Genomic DNA, 20715 nt, shown 5'->3' with positions numbered 1-20715 from the left:
AACATAAACTTCAATCCAAGTCCTTGTTGGTAATCAGTAATGGTCCGAATTTACTCATAACTTATATTATTTTGATCAATAGGTGTCAAACGGTTTATATTTTTTGACTGGTAGGTGAAATTTTTATGGGGGGCACACAACAATTTTAAATCAAATGACAATTCTAACCTTAATTTTATAAGTAAATAATTATTTCTTTTTAAATGACAACTCTCTTTTTAGATTTTCTCTAGTTAATATTTTTGGTCTCTTTTTGACAAGATAAGAAAAAAAAAAAAATTATATATATATATATATTATTGCCTCTTTTGACGGGAGCAAAAAAAATAAAAAGTAACCATTAAAAAATTGTCCCCCAAAAAAAAAAAAAATTATTCTAATTTTATTGAATTATTGAACAATTTTTTTTTTCTTTGTGTAAATACTAGATAAATAATATTCTATTTTATTCTAATTTTTTGTGTAATAAATAGGAAACAACAAATGTAGCAATAAATTTGCGTGGTATTTTAGATGCAGTAATTCGAAATGGAAAACCTCGCAAATGAGTGCCTGCACTGTCCTCTCATTGGTTGGTTTGGTTTGTTTTTTTGTGAAAAAATAAATTAATTAAAACCAAAGAGCATAGGGGGTCATTGGTTGCCTTTGCTTGTGATTAATCATTACTAAGAAGAAATCATCGCGGTAAGATTATTGACTAAACGAAGATTAAATTAGTAATAAATTTCTTTTAAATGTGGACAGTACTCTTTTAAATACGTGTATGTAAGACAGAATGACATTCTAGGGCTGACTATTGGGCGAAAATGACATTCTAGAGTGACAATTGGGTGAGTCTAGGTAGGTTTTGGGTTGATCATAAATAGGCGGGATAAATTGGGTATTTAATGGGTTGAGTTAAACCCACACCCAACCCAATTATCCGAATGTTTTTAAAGACAAATTGTCAAATATTTTTAATTCTTGAAAATAAAAAAATAAAAAATTGTTATTTTTTTAACCAATAAAATAGAAATTGAGGTTTGTAGTGCAAATATATATATATATATAAGTTGAGGTAACATTTGCGATAGAGAGAGCAGTGCCACAGCCCAGGGAAAGATAAAAAAAACAAAGACGAGAGAGAAAATAGAGAGAAAAATTTGGAGAGGCGAATTTTAATTATTCTATACCATTTTTTTTTTTTTTTCAGAATAAAGCATTGCCACATTTGAGAGAGAGAGAGAGAGAGAGACCAACTTAACAGTAACTATGTCGGCCAATGAAATTACTTTCTTAAAAAAAAAAAAAAACCAAGTACAGAAAAAGAAAAAAAGATGAAATTATTTTCTCTAAATTTTTGAGAGAGGAAGCGAAAGAGATAAAAAAAACACTTTGTTTGAGCGGGATGAGATGGAAATTTTTTGAGAGATGAAGCGAAAGAGATTAAAAAAAAAACATTTTGTTTGAACGGGATGAGATGGATACTCACTATTCACCCATTATTTACCCATGAATATAATGTGTATCCATTTTTTACCCATTCATTTAAATTGATTATCCAAATAATTTAATTTTAATGAACAAATTTAAGCGATTTAATGGATTTGGATATAAATTATGACCCCTGTTCATATCCTGATACGCATGCAAATAAATATAAAAAGTTCACATTAATTAAACTTCCATTGGGAGAAGAATAATAGATGGGGAGGGTGTCGTGTTGGGGGAAGGCAATATTAGTGGGTTTGTGTTGTACTTATCAACAAATGAAAAAAAAAAACGAACAAATGAACAATGGCAAATAGAAATTATCAGTTCACATTCAATGATTTAGGTGATGTCATCTTATCTCATCAACATCTATTAGTCACGTTGTTTTCTTCTTAAAAATATATATATATTTTTTATTAATAATTATTGAATTCGGAAGTTGTCTTGACTAAAAAGAGCATTCTTGAATAAAATTTAATTTTTGAAGATGATATTAGTCTTTTGCATGCCTAATTGACAATTCATATATCATAATATGATTTGAATATACCGTTAACTTTATTGTCTTAATACAATTTTTTTTGGGTAAAATTTTAATTAAATTCAAGATTCCTTTTTTTTTTTTACACAAATTTTATAATTCTGAATTTAACTTGTGTAAGCTTTTTCTATTTCTATGCTTGGGTGAAGCTTGTTTACCGACAAATTCTTTCAATATAGTAAAAGCATCAACTCTATTAAAGTTGTATAAAGTACAATATTTCTTCAAGTTACCATTCTTTTTTCTTATTTAAGAAAAATAAAATAAAAAAAGAACTCCCAAAAATCTAGACCGCAGTAATTAAACCTTTTACCCTCTCCCCATACACAGAAGGGATCATTTTTCTAGTTCTCACTCCTATTCTGGACTTGCAGTATCTTCAAGTTGATGTAGTTGGCTCTCTCTTTCATTGCCAATTTTTTTTAAATTTGCTACTGCACCATATATGTACCATTTTTTTGTTCTGGGACCTCTAATATTAAACTTCATGTGCATCTTAAACTTGACATTGATTTGTTTATCTAAATTGGCGCATATCTAGATAATGGACCTCGAGAGACTTTTGGCCTTTCAAAACCTAACATTTTTTACCGTTCAAGCTTGCTACAGTCTGAGATATTACTCTCACTTCCAGTAGCAAATCTTCTCACACAACTAAGATTATGTGTGGGAAGAAATAGTTAGAAGTGAAGGTGGACAAGACGAATACCGTACACTTTCTAAAAATCTTCCAACAGACCAGTAAATTAATACCATCTCAAAAAAATACTCCCTCCGTCCCATTTTAGACGTCGCGTTCGGAAATCGTGATTCACAATTTAATAACGCGACGTCTAAAGTGGGATGGAGGGAGTTGTTGGCTATCTCTTTCATTGCCAAAAATAATAAAAAATTTATTTTGATTTAAGAGACTCGTGTCAAATTTTAATTTTGACTAAATTGAGGGATGACGGACTGATAATAGCATTGCGTTGGACCATACATTGTGTTGGAATCATAAAATCTTATCCAATAGCTCAAATTGGACCGTTATGATGGGCACTTGCCACCAACATTTTCTCATTTACTTTTTCGAGTTATCAAATTTATATCAAATTAAGACAAATTTTAATTTCTTAAGAAATATAAATAGTATTATAATTATTTAAAAGTTTAATATTAGACTAGCTTAATATCTTATACAAGGGCTCTTGACAATTGTTTTGTATTTCAAAAACATTATACAATTATTGAGTGACCGACACCACACACCTTCAACCACTGCTGAAATGATCTAGATCATGCACTTGGTTATCCCTATTGGTTGGAAATCCCAAAAACATTATCCCAGTGACCCATATTGTCACATCCATGGGATAGCCCACCAAAATTTCTTTTTCAATCTTTATTGGTGATTGACTGATTGTACCTGTTTTACTAAAAGCACCTTGTGTTGTCAGCTAATTACAGTATATTTTATTATATAAGTATTTTATATTAATGATTTTAATTATTATGTGTTAATATTTAATTAGTAATTACATCTTTTTTAAACCTTAATTTGTGTTTTTGTACCTCAAAACAAAAAGGAAAATTAATTTACGCAAGAGTCACAAACTTAAGAATATGATTAATTTTCTTTACAACACAATAATGACAATTTTTAAAAAAGAGAGTAATAGACAGAGAGTGATTAATCAAACTATATGTTTGAAAATGTACTTAAAAATGTCAATATTGATTTCGTGAAACTCTCTCTATACACACTATTTATGTTGAATTTTATCTAAATTATTTATTATTATTATTTTATAATTAATATTATTTGTCTTTTAACCATAACCCAATAAATAAAATTTTAATTTATTTATATTAATTCATATATTTAAATAATTATTAACTAATACATCCTTAAAATAATTAAATTATTATTAACTAATATATTATTTTTAAATATATATACATATATATATGTATATATATATATATTTCACTGATCAGATCAAGTATAGCGATTCGATTCGAACGAATCGGATCGAATTAGATGGGGTTCGCGAATTATTTGTCCACCCCAACTAATTTACAATCAATTTCAACATCAAAATATAGCTTCAATAGCTTTTTTATTTGTCAACATGTGCACCAATAAATGGAGCCATTTTTTCTTTTGATCTTTCTTTTTGTAATAATGTAGTGCTAGAGCCCCATTGGCCCATCATGTCCTTCCGCCTTTATATTTATTTTTTGTTATACTTTTCAGTTTCCTCTTATCTTTATCTTTATTTGAATTCTTTTTAATTATTTAATAAAATTGTATTATGAATTTATATAATAATTAATTTAATTTTAAATTTCTTTCGTAGGCTGGAATACTACTTTGTATTCTGTCTCTGTATTCTAACATTATCAAAGACTGGAATTGTGGCTGTATTTGATTTTTTAATTGTCCATGTTCATTTGCTTTTTTAGTAACTATTGTCCAACTAGTTTTGATTTATGAATCTCTTGTCAAATTTTAACAGAAAATGTGTAGTGTTATGAAATTATTTATTGTCATAAATTATAAATTGATATATAAACTACCAGACTTAATTTGAAACGCTTAACAATGAATATGGCAATAAATCATACACTTGAATTTTTACATAATGTACCAGACTCATCACATTATGACGGGAACTCGCCACCAACATTTCCTTTCCAATCTTTATTGGTGATTGTACTGTCATGCTACCATTTTCATTTTCTTCCTTTTCTTTCTCTCTTTCTATATATATATATATACATATACACACACATACATATACACACACATACACACATACATTTATATGTGATACTGATGGCATTCTCAACTAATCTCGTCTACTTTTTCCTTTCATTCAATGCTCATATTTAAGATAGCAAACTCTATTCTGAAAAATTAGGTGAGCTTTTATTCCCACTTGGCTTGGATTTCAAAATCTTATCCATTTATTGAGTGATCATACTGAGACCGACGACACCTCAACGACATACGTCTATAATTAAAATTTTAAAGCATTAATCAAGTCATTTCTCTTTCATGCTTTAATAATACAGTGTGTCGTGACATGAAAACGTCAGACTCGTAGAAACACTATAATCGATAATTCATTAATTTTATCTCTTTAATATTTCAATTATTATTTTTTATTTTCCTTAGTGTCTAAGCAATTTAAATAATGTACGACTATATTTAGCTTACCTTTTTACCTAACAAAAAAAAATGTACGACTATATTTGGTAGGCATATAATTGAAATTTTGGAATTGATACTGAAATTGATGAAATTGAAGAAAAATAACTCAAAATATTAAGCCAATTTTTTAGAAAAATTCTATGCCGTCAAACACAACATACCTAAATTCATTTTTTTAAAGGCTAAAATCATAAAACCTCATCACTTTTAATTTTTTATCACAAAATTTCAATCTATTTCTAAAACCACAACACTATTGCAAAGTTATTACATTACTCCAATAATTCTAGATTCCCTTTTTATCTTTATTTGAATTCTTGTTGGCCATATTTTAGTTATTTAACAAAATTGCATTATGAATTTATATAATAATTAATTTAATTTTAATTTAATTAAAAAATTCTTTTGTAAAATACACTATTTTAGAACAATTTTTTTAATTATTTTATAAAAAGCTAATAAAATATATTATTTTCTTGATTTTTAAATTTTATATTTAATTTTGTAAGCATGTGTATATATATATACACATGTATGAAAGTTTGGGTTTAAATTTTATATCTAATAACAAGAGTATATATAAATTCTTTACTTTACGAGAATAAAGCATTATTAATTTTAAAATATATTTACTCTACAGTCTACACTCCATTTATGTAATATTTTTTTTTTTTTTTGAAAAACGACAACTAACTCCATTTTTGTTCTGAATATTCACCCTTTAAAAACAATTACCACAATAACTATTTATAATTGTGCACAAGAATCGAAAATCCAAATTCTAGAGAGGCCTTTGGATGCAAAAGTAAATCCAAAGTCACTTTATTGAGAAAAAGTCCATTTTAGCGGTAAAAAGCAAAAACAATAAAACACTTACCACAATTATTTGTTTTTTAAATTGCTTCGTCCTTTCTTTTTGTCGTATCCAATTATTAGACTTGATTTTTCCTTCTATATCAGCGGTGCGTACAAAAATGTACATGCTTACAAAATTGAATATATAATATAAAAATAAAGAAAATAATATATTTTATTAGCTTTTTATAGAATAATTAAAAAAAGTAATGTAAAAGAATAATATGAATGATCTGTACAATAAGAGTAGACTGGCTTCTCAATTTTGTAATGACCTCCCATTCGTACAAAAAATAATATATATTTTTTTTTGTCAAAAAATTGATTTGAAATGACTAATCTATACTATAATATTATCTAATTATGTTAATAATTATATTCTCTACTAAACTCAATTCAAATTACATAAAACAAACAATATATAAATTTTAAATTAGTAACGACATAAATTATGTTACGATGTTTTGATAATTGTGGAAGATACGAGATTAGCGTAAAACAAGATTTCAAAAGAATAGATGTATGTTTAATTGTATAAGAAATATAATTTCGTGAGTTTTAAGAGAATTATATATATATATATATATATATATATATAGATTTAAAATAATATAGTAAAATGAGTTATTTGCAATCCATGCTAACAAGAATTCAAATTGCAATGATTGTAATAAAATATTTCCTCCTGATCTCTAATTTACAATCAATTTCAATATCAAAATGTAGCTTCGATAGTTAACCTTTAATAGGTTTTTAATTTGTCAATATGTGCACCAATAAAATGAAGTCATTTTATCAATGAATTAGTGGTCTAGCAGTATCGGGTTCTTATTTTTAAAAAAAAAAAATCAACAACATATGTGTGAGAATACTAACTAAGGAAAAACAAAAATGAAACTATTTTCCTTTTGATCTTTCTTTGTGTAATAATGCAGTGATAGTGTTGGCCCTTGTAATAATTCTCAATTCCCTTTTTATCTTTCACATTTATTTGAATTATTGTTCACCATGTTTGAGTTATTGCATTATGAAATTATAAAATAATTAATTTAATTTAAATTCGATTAAAAATTTCTTATGTAAATTATATTACAAAAAAATCATGTATAAAAAATCAATAAAATATATTATTTTTTAGATCATTAAATTGTATATCTAGTTTTGTAAGCATGTATGTATGAAAGTTTGAGTCTAAATTTTATATCTAATAACAAGAGACAAGAGTGTATATATAAATTTTTTACTTTATGAGAATAAAGCATTATTAATTTTAGAAAATATTTACAGTCTACACTACATTTTTGCATATATATATATATATATATATATATATATATATATATATATATTTAAAAAACAACTAACACCGATTTTGTTTTTAAGATTGCCCTTAAAAAACACTTACCACAATTACTAATTGTAATTGTCATCCTTTTTTGGCATCCGCGACACACGCACATTTTATTTATTTATTTATTATTTTGAAAGGTTAAGTTGCCCCCTTCAAGAACACACAGAGAACAAATAAAGTGTCAGACCAAATTTGGATGAAATCTTTAGATAAGTAATGGATTTGTCACCAACTTTTTTAATTAACACTCCGGATGTTTCACTGTAAAAAAAATTTTGAAAATTATTTTTCTTAATTTTCAGTTAACTTTGAAAATTGTTTTCTATGTAAACATTTTATCTCCAAATGATTGAAAATGATTTACCAAAAAAGTTTTCGTAATCATTTTACACACTAGCTTAAGTCATCTAACCATTGTAATCTTATTGAACCACATATTTCTCTAATAACTAATATTTTATCAATCATTACAATTTAAATATATAATTTTCATGTCTTCTCTCGCTCTATGTATACATACAATAAAAATAGAGAAAAAAAAAAAAAAGATGACACAAATTTTGGTTGATTGATGAACGGATTTGAATTGAAAGCATGTTCTAGTAAGAGAGTAGAGAGAGAAAGTAACGGGATGGTTTAGTTAATTACGAGAAAAGGAGATGTTTTAGGGGTACTATTTTTAATTGGTGAAGAATATTAAAGAGAAGAGAGAGAATTATGGGTACTAATTTTTGTTGTTGATAAATTAAAAAAAAATAGAGAGTTAATCGTGCACAAAAATTAATTCAGAAAATATTTTATATCAAAAAATTAAAAATAAAAAAATATTTTACATAAAAATATTTTATTTAAAATTTATTTTATAAAAAAAATATTTTAAGTCTAAACAAATTAAACTTAAATATTGTTACTTAATAAGATTTATATTATAATTTATTTAATTGCTTATGACTGATTACACGTTCACCTTCAAAAGTTATTCCGTCACCCAATAAAATATCTTGATTTATTGGAAGGATTCATTGGTGGAGCCCTTTTCGTTTTGATCTTTAATAATATAAGAACACTACTTTACCTTTTCTTTGGGATATGAAACAAAATATATGAACTTTAATATTTGGATAATTGTGAAACCTAAATTAGTGATATATGAAACCTAAATTAGTGATAACATAAATCGTGATTGATACGAAATTGGGATTTAAAACCTCAATTAAAGAACTATAGATAGATTTCATATGAATTAAAGGATCACAGAGAAAAAAATTTATGTTCAGTTGTACATGAATTCAAATTGCTATTATCATAATAAAACCTTTCTCCTAAATCTCTAATTTGATCGAAACATGAGTCACTATAGCAATCAGAATTTTATACTTTTTTATGACAAACGTTTTTGGTGATCAAAGATTTTAAGAAAACAGTCCAAACCAATTTGAGTCAAATTAAATATACTAATCACTCGTTCAAACTTAAATTTAAACCAATTAAAACCTCCTTCATTCATGGCTGCTGCAACACAACTGATAATTGTAGCACTAAAACAAAAAATATTGCACAGTCCCTATATTTTGGACTGTATTTTTTAGTTTTAGATTTTAGGTATTAAACTTCATTTAGTATTCATATTTAGAGCTACTGCTAGTCTGAAGTGTATTTTAGATTACTACGCCCTAATTTTTCATCAAAAGTATTATTCAGTTTTACCAATTTTAAAAACAAAATCAAAATTATAGTTTCAAGAATTGCATGATTTTTGAAAAAAAAAATTCATACTCTAATTTAGAATACACAAATTTAGTTAAATAATAATAATTATTCTATAAAAATAAATAAAATGTATTGTTTTTTTTTGTATTTAAATTTTATGTCTAATTTTGCATGGGTATATAGAAAAGTTGAGTCTAAATTTTATATCTACTAATATTGTAGCAAGAGTATATATAAATTCTTTACTTTATGAGAGAAAACATAATTAATTTAAATTTTAGAAAATATCCACGTTCTGCACTCCACTTACGTAGTATTTTTTTTTTTTAAATCTAAATTTTTTTAAAAACAACTACTGCGTTTTTGTTTTTAAAAAAACTAACTAGTACTCTGTTTTTGCTTTTAAGATTCCCCTTCAAAAACACTTGCACTAGTATTTGTTAGAGTAAATTACACACAAAAATATGGAGGACAGATCACTTTTGGATGCAAGAGCAAATCCAAGACTGACACACCATGTGCACTCTGTTTGCTTTTAAATTGTCAATGCATCAACCAAACCAATGGTGTTCATTTGTTTTGTCCTTTTTGTCGAATCTAATCCTTCTTTACTTTTCCTTTTGAATCAACCTTTTCACTCCTCCTGGAAAAAGATGCATCTGAATTTGCATCTATGTGTCACACACACACACCTCTCTCACTCTTTCAATCTGTAATCCCTAATCTCCTCTGTTATCTTCTCTCTCACCATCTGCCTTCTCTCATCCGATTTATCTGAATTTTTTTTTACGTTTGTTGCATTTGAAAGCATAAAATCATATCGTAAAAATAGAATTGAAAAAAAAATAATAATGATAATCATTGTCCAATAAAAAATTATATTTGTAACTCTATGAATAAATGTACATGTTGTGGGTTGAGATTTATGAGATTGAGGGAGATGTAATTTTACGGGGGAGTTGATGGATAGAGGTAATACGCGAATTGTTAGAGTAGGAAAAACACCAATGACACTAGTAGAAGAAGATAGGCTCGTGGAGTAGGAAAAACACCAATGACACTAGTAGAAGAAGATAGGCTCGTGGAGTGGAGTGGTACACGGTGAAAAGACATGTACGTGGTGTTGGTACTCTATTGTTGTAATATCTCTATAAATCATAATAAAATCTCTTTTTATCCATAGACGTAGGCCGATTTTGACTCAACCACGTAGATCTTGTGTTTGTGTGTGATTACTTTGTTAGCTTTTGTTGGATTTTTGTATTTCTCGCCCCTATGCTGTTTCAACAAATATATAATATTCATTACCCTGCAGATTTAACATTAATATGATATTGTCAATCTGATTATGTAAAATGTAAGAGATTTAAATGAAGAATCTTTTTATCCTAATTACTGTGTAATCTCGCAAACTTTTGAATTTACCATTTGTCCCAAGAGTCCCCTTATCTGGCCTAGTGCAAGTTCGTATTCATAAACATTGAATTTTACAATGCTGGCAAATGATGTTGCCACCAAAATATTTTTTATTACTATTTAACTGTGGACGGTAGTAGTGCATTTGTTAAAATGAGATTATGAACATTTTTGTTAAAAACAAAGGTGGTAGTATAATTTGACTAATCATTTGCTCCATCACTAGTATGCTTTGCAGTTATAGTGTGTGTGTATATATATATATATATTTTTTTTATAATGGTGAGTTGCTGCCTTTGGTACTTCATTAGTGTCCATTTTCTGTTTTATGCCGGTCTGCGGCGTCTGCCTCTATTATTTGCAGGTGGGACCCAAGCTGAGTCAGTGGGGTGGGACCCAATCTGAATCAGTGGGAGGTGATGGAAATTGATAACATTTATTATAAAATCTTAGAAATATGGAGATGGGTGACCAGATCTAATCCAGTGGCCGGCTGGGTTGTCTCGTCCAATTGCCAAGAACATGTCATATGTGGCCCTCAAGATGGCTTTTTAATGTGCCCAACTTTATTAGGAGTAATCCAAATTGATAGTTCTAAATATTGTGTTGCTAGAAACCATTTTGGCTGGCTGTGTCTGAAATATTAGGTGCATTTTCATTTTATACACTTTATTTTATACTTATTAGTGAAATAACGGATTAAATTAGATCCGTGAGATAACAGATCAGATCTACGAATTAAAATTTTCTTAAATAATTCAATATTAATTATTTATTAACTTTTCTTGATAAGTAATATTATTTATTATTTATTTTTTAATCATAGTCCAATAAATACAAATTTAATTTATTAATATAAATTTATATATTTAAATGATTATTAACTAATAAGCCATTAGAATTCATTAAATGATCATTAACTAACTAAATTAATTAATATGTTCTTTAATATATATATATATATATATATATATATATATACACACACCTTACGGACATATATATATACACACACACACCTCACGAATCGAATCAAATCGAACTTATGAATTGGATCGAATTTTAAAAGTCCGATCCGTGAGTTATGAATACGATTTTTTGAATCTACCGTCAATCCATAATTGTAGCAATTCAATTTAATAAGCAAGAATCGGATCAAATTCGAGAATTCAAAGATTGTTTGTCCCACCCTAAGTTATTCTATGCACCACTTCCAAATCAGCCTCATTTTTTTGTTAGCAGATTGGCTTTTGGACCCTGCCATGTTCTATTTAGAAAAGTCCATCTAGGCTAAATAGTATCATGACAAATAAATTCAAAAAAAATTCTTTAAGACCAATGAGTCCATTTTTTTTTCCCCATTTAAGTCCTAAATTACGTCATCTTTCATTTATAACCTTACTAAATAAAAGTAAAATTTTGTAATTATGAATTTATTCAAGAATTCAAAATAAAAAATTCAAGAATTGATAAATAACTTATTATATATATATATATATATATATATATATATATATATATATATATATATATATTCCTTAAGTTTGGTTACTTAATAATATTTTATTATGAGTTTAAATAATAATAATAATCTAATTTAAGCTCAATTAAAAAATTCTTGTGTAGAATACACAAATATGTCTAATTTTGTAAGGGTATATTGGAAAGTTGAGTCTAAATTTTAAATCTAATATTGTAGCAAGAGTATATATAAATTATTTACTTTATGAGAGTAAAAACATAATTAATTTAAATTTTAGAAAATATCCACGTTCTACACTCCATTTACAGAGTATGTTTGTTTTTAAAACCCAATTTTTTAAAAAAAACAACTAGTACTCTGTTTTTGCTTTTAAGATTCCCCTTAAAAAACACTTGCACTAGTATTTGTTAGGGTAAAATTATACACAAAAATATGGAGGAGAGATCCAGCTGTAGGAGACCTTTGGATGCAAAAGCAAATCCAAGACTGACACACCATGTGCACTCTATTTGCTTTTTATTTATTTATTTATTTTGCACGTTGTATTTTCTTTTTATTTGTCAATGCATCAACCAAATAATATATCGACTTTAAATTGGTAAATTATACTGTGATGTTTTGATAACTCTGATGGTTACGAGATTGGGATTTAAAACCTCAATTAAAGAACTAGAGATAGCTTCATATGGATTACAGGATTCCAAATGAATGGACTGATGTTCAATTGTATAAGAAATACAACTCTAGAAATTTGAGAGAATTATATATGTAAATTTAAAATAATATAGTAAAATGAGTTATTTGTAATCCATGACAACAAGAATTCAAAGTGTCATTATTATTACAAAATACTTTTCTTAAAAATCTAATTTACTGTCATTTTCAACATCAATTAATTTCAAATTTATTTATTTATTCAAATGAACGTTAAGAGAAATTAACAAACCACTTGTTGGGATGGACAACTTCATTTACCTCCCTAAGAACAAAAGCCAATGATACATTTTGCAATACTTATTTTTTTTTCCTAAATCATTTTGCAATACTTATAATACCTTTTTACCAAAAGCGTATCCAACAAATGTAATAGATTTTTAATTTGCCAATTTGTCCACCAATAAAAAAATGGAGTCAACCATTTTCCTTTCGATCTTTCTTAGTATAATAATGCAAGCGGTGCTAGATTGCTAGTGCGCCATGACATGATTCATGTGAACTTAGTGTTCTTTCGCTTTTATCTTTATTAGTCACTATGGCTTTCTTTTGTTTAGATGGAAATAGCAACAAAAGAAAAAAAGAAAGGAAAAAAAAAAAAAGAAGTGAAGTGAATGAAAAAAAAATAATTATTTTTAACATGAATTTGGTTAGGATGATAGGGCCTAAATTTTTAACATGAATTTGGTTAGGATGAAAATTTATTCAAGAGAATTATAAACAACTTAAATTGCCCTCATTTTATAAATTAATAAAATAAATAGTAGAATAACAATAAAGAATTAATTAGTAGTGGTATATATAAAAATAACGACGGTATTTTTAATTAATTTAGACCTTATAAATTACTATTTATTTCATTTCTATTTATGATGGAAAACAATTAAGAATGAAAGTCAGGTAAATTAAAATCATATCAATAATAAAGTAATTTTTTTTTTATTTGGCGTATAATAAAGTTGTTGTTGGACTGCAATTCTTTTTAATCAATAAAAAAAAAATGTTATTGTTGGTTATAAATTAATATCAAAAAAATTGTTGGGTAAAATAAAAATACAAATTAATAAAATGTTAATTTCAGACAAAAATTTTATTTTTGTGTATTTTGTACAAGAAACATTTTTGAAAAAATTGAGGATTGCGGAAATTTTAATTTTTCATAACTTTTCTTTTTATATTCAACCAAATTCTTAAAAAGTTTCAAATATTTTATTTCTTTTCTTTTCTGATTGATTCTTTTTGTTAGAGTAAATTATATACAATATATATATGTATATATAATCATGTAAATGAAGGAAACGACTCAGACAGATCCAAATCCCGGAGACCTTTGAATGCAAAAGCAAAATCCAACGATGGACACATATAAATTTGTCACTGTATTTGCTTTTTAATTGTGAATGCAATAACTAATTGTGTTCATTTGCAATTTTTATTATTATTTTTTTTTTTTTTGGTCCTATCTAATCATTGTCCTCTACTTTTCCTTTTGAATCAGTCTCTTTCTCTCTCTCCTCTTGCAAGCAAACAAATAAAAATTATTTTTGTTTGACATTTTGATGATTTTTTTGGGATGTTGCTATTTTTCTCCTAAAACTGGATTCAAATTACATAAAAGAAATAATATATGGATCTCAAATTAGTAACGACATAAATTATGTTATGATGTTTTGATAAATGAGCTAGATACCAGATTAGTTTAAAATAAGATTTTAAAAGCATAAAATATAATTTAAGGAGTTTAAGAAATTATATATGTAAATTTAAAATAAAAATATAATTTCACGGGCTTAAAAAAATTATATATGTAAATTTAAAATAATATAATAAAATAAGTTATTTGCAATCCATGCGAATAAGAATTCAAATTGGCATGATTGTCATACAATATTTATCATGATTTTTAATTTACAATCAATTTTAATATTAAAATGTAGCTTCAATAGCATTTTTATTTGTCAACATGAGCACTAATAAAATGGAGCCATTTTTCCTTTTGATCTTTCTTTGTGTAATAATAGCACTCGCCATTGGCCCATGCGTCCTTTCGCCTTTATATTTATTTGTTGCTCGTAATACTTTTCAGTTCCTTTTATCTTTATCCGGGTTTGGGCCGTCTCAATTTGAATTCTTGTTGGCCCTGTTTTGGTTACTTAATAAAATTTTATTATGAATTTATATAATAATTAATTTAATTTTAATTTAATTTTAAAATTATTTTGTAAAATATAAAAAAATCAATAAAATATATTATTTTCTTGATCTTTAAATTTTATATCTACCTTTGTAAGCATGTATATATATGAAAGCTTGGGTGGTCTAAATTTTATATCTAATAACAAAAATATATATAAATTCTTTACTTCATTAGAATAAAGCATATAATTTTAAAAAATATTTACTCTATAGTTTACACTCCATTTATGTTTTTTTTTTTTTAGAAAAAAAACAACTAACTCTGATTTTGTTTTTTAAATTTAGCCTTGAAAAACACTTATCACAATTAGAATACATCAGCCAATTGTGTTAGTGTATAAAAACGTGTTAAATCTGAGTTCTGAATATCATTCTAATCGGCAAAGTGCTATTTGATTACTTAATTCATTGCTTAATTTTGAATAAATTAAACGTTTATTTAATTAAATACATTTAATAATATAATTTGAGTATACTAGTATGGTAAGATAAAGACATTACTTATTGTGAATGATACCTTTATGTTTTTACCATTGGTTCGAAATCGCAAAATCTTATCGAGTGACCCATATCTGTAAAATTATGATGTGAGTTGCCACCAACTTCCTTTTGGGTCTTCATTGGTCATTGCATTGTCATGGTACGAGTTTTGTTTTCTTCCTTTCCTTTTTTTTTTTCTCTCTCTCTCTCTCTCTCTCTCTCTCTATATATATATATATATGTATGTATGTATATGTGATAGTGATACTAAAACTTTTTACTCCTCATTATTAAGAGCAATACATTGGCCTAAGTTTTCAATTGAATTATTAAAGCTTTAATCAAGTCAGTTCTGTTTCAATCTTTAATAATACAGTATCATGACATGAAAATGTCATACTCATAGGGCCAATATAATCACTAATTTTGTCTCCTTGATATTTCAATAATTATCTTTTATTTTTTTTAGAGGGTGACTAAGTGAATTTAAATACTCTACTACTATGTTTGGCTGGTATATAATTAGAATTTTAGAATTAGTATGAAAATTGATGGAATTGAATTAATTTTATTTTTTTTCAATTCTATGCTGCCAAACACAACATACATAAATTCATTTTTTTAAAGGCTAAAAAAAAAATCCTATTATTTTCAATTTTTGTTCATAAAACCCCCATCTATTTCTAAAAACCAAACACTATTACAAAATTATCACATTGCTCCAATAATTCTCAATTTCCTTTTATCTTTATTTGAATTCTTGTTAGCCGTGTTTTAGTTATTTAATAAAATTACATTATTAATACACGATTTTAGTACACATTTTTTAAAATTTTGGGTTAATTACAACGACACCCCCTAAGGTTTGATGTATTAACAGTCATATATAACTTAGCCATTTTTTGAACAATGACACCCCCTGTGAGAATTTTGATTCAAACAAGCCCTTAAAATGTTAAAAAGACGAAATTGCCCTTCAATGTTTAATTCATTTTTGTGGGAAAATATCAGAACTTATGAAAAGTCAAATTTGCCCTTATATATATACATTGTTACATCAACACCATCATATATATATATATATAACCAAGTCTAACAAAAAATTGGGATAGCAGCACCGTTGCCAACCACAGCCGAGCTCCACCTCCCTCGCCGAATCTGTCTCACCGTCCACAGCCACCGGCCGAGCTCGCCGTCGCTCTCATCGCCAGTCGCAAATCATAACCGACTTCTCCTTGCCCGCCAGTGGACATCATCAAAGCCGAGAGTCCCTGCTGGTGGACATTCAGATCTGTCTCACCGATCCACAGCCACTGGCCGAGCTCGCCGTCGCTCTCATCGCCGGTCGCAGATATCCACAACCGAGTTCTCCTTGCCCGCCGGTGGACATCATCAAAGCCGAGAGTCCCTCCTCGCTCACCGCCGCAATTAACCAGTCCGTCTCTATCGGCTTCATCAAGCCGTCACAGCTAGTCCGTCACCGCTTAGCCGCAGTTCATCCACACCCGTGCTCTCCATCTTGCTCGCAAGCTCGCCGCCGAGTTTCCACGGCCAGTGGATGCTTTGACGAAGGCCCGGCACCGCCTCCACTCTCTCTACCACTATTGCCCCTGTTCATTATTTCAAGAAATATATATATATTTTTTTGCCCACAAAATTGAAGAAACACATTGGATAGGCACAGAAAAATTAATTAATAGTATACAATAATTCTCACTAAACCCATTTGCAATCTCTCTGTTTCGTTTTTTGGTGGAGGTGGCAGTGGTAGGTGGTGGTGGTTTTGGGGGCAAAATTTCTGGTTTTCAGTGAGAGAGGATAGAGATATAAAATTAGAATTCATAAGGGTAATTCTGTCATTTGAAGATTTGGATATTTTAAATTAAAAATTAGTGTTTTATTGAAGGGCAATTTAGTCTTTTCTCACCTTTTAAGGGTCTGTTTGGATAAAAAATTCTAGCAAGGGGTGTCTTTGTTAACTTTATCAAACCTAGTGGGGTGTCATCGTTCAAAAATGGTCTAACTTGTATATAGCTGTAATTATAGTAAACCTCAGGGGGTGTCATTATAATTAACCCTAAAATTTTCTATAAAGTTAATAAAATATATTATTTTCTCGATTTTTAAATTTTATATTTAATTTTAGGATTAATTACAACGACACTTCCTGAGGTTTGCCATATTGACAGCCGTATACAACTTAACCCTTTTTTGAACAAAGACACCCCCTAAAGTTACAAACTTGAACAATGACACCCAATTTAAAAAAAGCAGAGCCAAACACAACCTTAAGTTATGTGAAATGTCTAATATGCCCTAAAAATATTTTAATTTCACCTAAAATGACCAAACTATCATCTCCTCTCCTCTCATCTTATCTTTTTCTCTCTCTCTCACACACACACACATAAACTGCTCAATTGTCCTCATCGTCTTCCACACCCTCAAACCCCCAGTCCGTATTAAAACCAAATTGCCGGGCCTTTTTGCAGAGAGAAACAACAGTGAGGGAGAGGGAGAGACCCACCAAGTGTGATAATTTGATTGGATAGTTAAGGGTCTCCTATGCTTTGTCTTGACTCTTGACTCCCCATTTATATATATATAGACTATAGATATAATGTCAGGGAATGAAGGTGAAGAGAATAAAAGATTAAGGGAGAGAGAGATTTGTTGAGGAGGATCTTAGATCTGTGAGCAGGGTTGGTGTGTTGGGTATCGGTTGAGGGTGAGGTGGCAGACGCCGGTGCTGTTGTCGATGCAAAGAGCAATGGCTGAGAGGCGGAGGTGGGTGAGGCGAGTTAGGAATTGGATTGACTGTGGATGGCTCAGTCGTGAAGGACTTGCGATGGCTAGTGAGGGCTTGGCCGGTGAAGGCTTCTCTTTGCTCGCCGCGAGATTCCTTTTTGTTTTTTGGATGGTGTGATCCATGTGTGTTGGGTTTGTGTGATGGTGGTGAAATGGGGAAAAAGATGATGGTTGTGGAGGTTGCGGTGGTGGTGGTGAGTGGTGGTTGTGTATTGGCCGGAATGAATGGGAGATTGAAAATTTAGAAGAAGAAAATTTTTTTTGGATGAGGGTAATTTGGTCATTTTATGTGATCAAAAGGGTAAACATGTACTTTCATCATGTTTGGGGTGTCATTGTTTAAGTTTGTAACTTTAGGGGGTGTCTTTGTCCAAAAAAGGGCTAAGTTGTATATGAATGTCAATATGACAAATTTCAAGGGGTGTCGTTGTAATTAACCCTTAATTTTATAAGCATGTAATATATATGAAAGTTTGAGTTTAAATTTTATACCTAATAACAAGAGTGTATATAAATTATTTACTTTACGACAATAAAGTATTATTAATTTTAAGAAACATTTACTATATCATTGTTGATGTGAATTAATAATAAATAAACATACCATCTATAATTTAGTAATTAAAATAAAATATATTTATTTATTATTAATTCACATGAAAAAAAATGAGTATAAGTATAAATCCCTCTGCTAATAAGTGCCAAAATATTGTTCTTAAGTTCACCCAAAAAACAAACACCCACTTACCACAGTAACTATTTGTAATTGTAAATTATGCACAAGAATCGGAGATCCACATTTCTAGAGAGACCTTTGGATGCAAAAGTATATTCAAAGCCTGACACGCCATGTGAATATGTCACTTTATTTAGAAAAAGTCCACCTAAAAAGCAAAAGCAGTAAAGCACTTACCACAATTATTTGCTTTTTCAATTGCTTCGTCCTTTTTTTTTTTTTTGTCGTATCCAATTATTATTACTCTTGACGTTTCCTTGTAAATCGATGCGCGTGAAAATAGAGCGTTAGACCTACTCGCAATAGCACCGGACGCGTGAATAAATGGTCCTAATCACGAAGACTTCAAAAACAAAGATCAGATGTAGGATTTAGAGGCATTTGTTTCAGTACATCTCATCAATCGATGGCTATGATCCTATGATAAATAAAAAAAAGACAGAAAAGTAATGCAAAGGAATCATATGAATGATCGGTATATTTCTCTCATGAGATTTGGTTACAGTGTGACACTGAGGTTTTCTTTAAGTTTGTAATAATCTGTACAAAAAATTCAAAATTTTTATTTAAAGTGACTAATCTATACAACAACTATAATATAATCTAATTATATTAACAATTATATTTTATACTTAGACTTGAATTCAAATTAAATGAAACAAATAATATATGAATTTCAAATTAGCAATGACATAAATTATGTTCCCATGTTTTGATAATTGTGATAGATACGATATTAGTTTAAAACAAGATTCCAAAGGAATAGATGTATGTTTAATTATATAAGAAATAAGATTTTACTAGTTTAAAAGAATTATATATATGAATTTAATATGTGCACCAATAAAATGGAGTCATTTTATCAATAGATTAGTGGCCCAGCGATACATGTTCTTACCATTTAAAGAGAGATTAGGGTATAAGTGTGTAAGTACCAATTAATTGGTCAATTATATAACAAATAAGAAAATAAAATCCTTCACATACTTATATTTGATATAGTATACATAACTAATTAAAAATTATTCCATTAAGTAATTATCACTGCTCATAATAATAATAATAATTTATAAACTTGACATTCGTGACACACGCACTCTTTCACTCTTTCAACCTCTTTTACTCTGTCGTCCTCGCTCTCACCATCTGCAATCTCGCATCGTCTGACTATTTCACTTCTGTTACATTTTAAAGCATTAAATCGGGCCTTATAATTAGAATTAGGAAAAAAAAATAATTAAAACGTTAATTAATTTTTTTCAATTACAATAATTTCTAGACGCTCCTTTGAAAAAAACAGAGAGAACAAATAAAGTGTCTTGTTGTATAAAACAAATTTGGATGAAATCTTTAGATAAGTAATGGATTTGTCACCAATTTTATAAATTAAGGCTTCGGCATGTTTCACTGTAAAAAAAAAATTTGAAAATTATTTTTCTTATTTTTTGTTATTTGAGAGATTTCAAGGTTAGAAAATTATTTTTCATGTAAAACATTTTATTCCCAAATGACCGAAAATGATTTACCAAAATTTTTTTGTAAATCATTTTACACAAGCTATTGCCTGTTTGGTGATGAACACTAAATAAATTGAGAGTTAATTGTGCATAAAAGTTGATATAGAAAATATTTTATCAATAGTTGCCAAACACCTAAAAATAAAAAAAATATACTTTAGATAAAAATATTTTATTTTAAAAATATTTTACAAGGAAAACATTTTACGTCTGAACAAACAAAGCCTACATGTTAT

The 20715-nt window shown here is 28.1% G+C and overlaps 1 protein-coding gene across 1 annotated transcript in view; it reads left to right on the top strand.

Moving 5' to 3' along the window:
- The window catches only part of LOC132305113 (uncharacterized), a 94158-nt gene that overhangs the window by 45002 nt on the left and 28441 nt on the right, over positions 1 to 20715 (top strand). The window lies entirely within an intron of this gene.

This window comes from Cornus florida, unplaced genomic scaffold (genome assembly GCF_030987335.1).
Source record: "Cornus florida cultivar Cherokee Brave unplaced genomic scaffold, ASM3098733v1 CherokeeBrave_3.0.0_Hap2_Chr04, whole genome shotgun sequence".
NCBI classification, from domain to species: Eukaryota; Viridiplantae; Streptophyta; class Magnoliopsida; order Cornales; family Cornaceae; genus Cornus; species Cornus florida.
The sequence above is the reverse complement of the archived record's forward strand: the minus strand, read 5'-3'. Positions and strand labels throughout refer to the sequence as shown.